Genomic DNA, 2,290 nt, shown 5'->3' on the forward strand with positions numbered 1-2,290 from the left:
GATGTAGCCAAGTCTTCTTTAGCAGCCCTACTACTCTCACCCACTACATTATGTCCGCCCTCTTCTTGTACAGCTTCATCATTAACTTCACATTATAAGATTTCCATCTTGGTTTCTATATCTTCCATGTCGACTGGCACAAACTTAGACAGCATTTCAAACGCGTTGTTACCACGATTATATTCTTCAATGTATCATTTCTGTCTAAGTGTAAGTGCCTCTGTTAACATGGTTGTACTAGCCTAAACTGCACTAACCTGCAAAAATATTTTGTAGGTTAATAAACATACAAATTGATCTGAAAATACAAAACTAAAACAGTTTGAAAGCTAAAATATACAAACCAACTGATCCTCATAACCTTCAGGTCTCATTATGTATTGAGGTTCGCGTGCAGGAACCACCTCTTCTACTTCCTGATCACGAGGTTGCAAAATGTCAATAGGTGGGTTAGCGACATTGTGTATGATAGGATGGGACACTCGGTTGTGCCAAGCCTTGTACTCCTCTGAGGGTAACCTATTCATAGTATCGACTTCAATGTCTATCATCATGTGATCATGGCGAGACAACCAATGATGAATCTTGTCAGTATCTCGCTACCCACCATGTCTGTTGGACCTCTTACCAACAGACATAAGATTTCTTGGAATGTCCTATTTAGCTCCAAATTGGCGGCAAACATGATTTGGCATGTATGGCTCCGCAATATCATCAAAGATAAGTGTCGTTACGCGCATTACAATTTGGAATGCTTGATGTCTATCATCAGAAATTACCTTATCAGGCTTGAAGTACGGATTCCATATTACCTGTTATATGATGTGCAACAAACATATGGCAGTCAATCAATAAAAAAATTTACAAATACTATAATATAATTGAACGTATTGAATATCAAAGTACAAACTGACATCATTTGGTTGGAGGTTATTTAACTCTTGTCTAATGGGAGGCATCAAATTATGTGGATTGCCATAATAATTCTTAGGTGGCTCCCACCGTTTTGCCCTTAGCATATTTGGAGATATATTATGTCGTATGGGTCTCATATGCATAATATGCTCATAAAACCAGCACTGCATTTCATCAAGATATGAGAAGTTAAAAAAAAATTCTAAGTAGTCTAAAGTATTATGCTTATATCTATACAAAAATTGAATTTACCTGCATAAGAGTTGCAGAATCACTAAAATGTCTTCACTTCGTCACTTGAAAGTACATGTTTTTTCAAGCAAACGATATAGATATATGAGGGTTGCATTTCCCCATGCATATCTACTAACTTGCTCAATATCTTCAAAGAATTGTAAGTACCTAGTTGGGACTGTTGCAACTGATGCATCAGCGAAAATGGTAACGCTGATGAGGAAGAGTAGATAGGCTCGAGTATATCTGACTATTTCCTCAAGGGATGCATCAGGTAGCAATTCCCTAAAATTAGCCTTCAACCATGAATGCTTGATGGTTGTCAAGTTGCCTTTAGTGGAGAATATACTCAAATTGTCCTCTATGAATATGTGGAAGTCACTAATAAGATGGCATGTAATAGGCTCGTCATCCACAGCTAATAATAAAATATCGCACACATCAAATAAAGTTAGTGTCATCTCACCAATTTGAATGTTAAAGTAGAAGGAATTGGTCTTTGAGCACCACCTCTCTGCATTGGCAGCAACCAAAAGATGATCAATTCAACCTGGTCGAATGATAGACAGAGCACCCAACCCAAACGCACTCACCATAACCACTTGCTCTTCGGTTAGATACCAATCGTTCAATTGAAATGTTTTCTCATCGATTCTAATTTCTTGTTTTTCCTAAAATAAAACAAATATGATACATACGAGTCACATTATATATACATATGTACTTCCCATATGCAATTAAAACAAACTACAATTTATTAAAAAATAACAAACTTATGGAAATAGTTGATGAATATATTCATATAACTTTCCTTCCCATATGTAATATGATGAATGCTCTGGATGAAGCTGTAGCAAGCTAGGTTCCTGATGACCTCCTGGGTATACCCCCTCTGGATAGACACGACTCATATTGACTAAAATCGAGACAACAATAACTCATCATGCAAATTAAAATTGCATCATGCATTTTCATGTACAATACTACTCTAAGACAAGAATGCAAGAATAAATCTACATATCGAACTATAAATGGAGTTACTAACACATCTGCAACTCTTATATAATCTATATATCAATAAATCATATATCACTAAGAATGGAATGGACTCTTATGTAATCCATATATCAGTAAATCATAT

General features: G+C 35.9%; 1 long non-coding RNA gene across 1 annotated transcript; it reads right to left on the reverse strand.

Moving 5' to 3' along the window:
* Positions 1-674: 674 nt before the first annotated feature.
* On the reverse strand, positions 675-2,041 carry LOC148779183 (uncharacterized). Its single transcript, XR_016046925.1, has 3 exons — positions 1,743-2,041; positions 1,616-1,663; positions 675-812 (listed from the first exon to the last, which is right to left on the reverse strand). It is a non-coding gene; the product is annotated as an uncharacterized LOC148779183 (long non-coding RNA).
* Positions 2,042-2,290: the final 249 nt, after the last annotated feature.

Source organism: Amborella trichopoda, chromosome 13 (assembly GCF_054954075.1).
Source record: "Amborella trichopoda isolate Santa Cruz 75 chromosome 13, AtrichopodaSantaCruz75HAP2 v2.0, whole genome shotgun sequence".
Classification (NCBI taxonomy): Eukaryota; Viridiplantae; Streptophyta; class Magnoliopsida; order Amborellales; family Amborellaceae; genus Amborella; species Amborella trichopoda.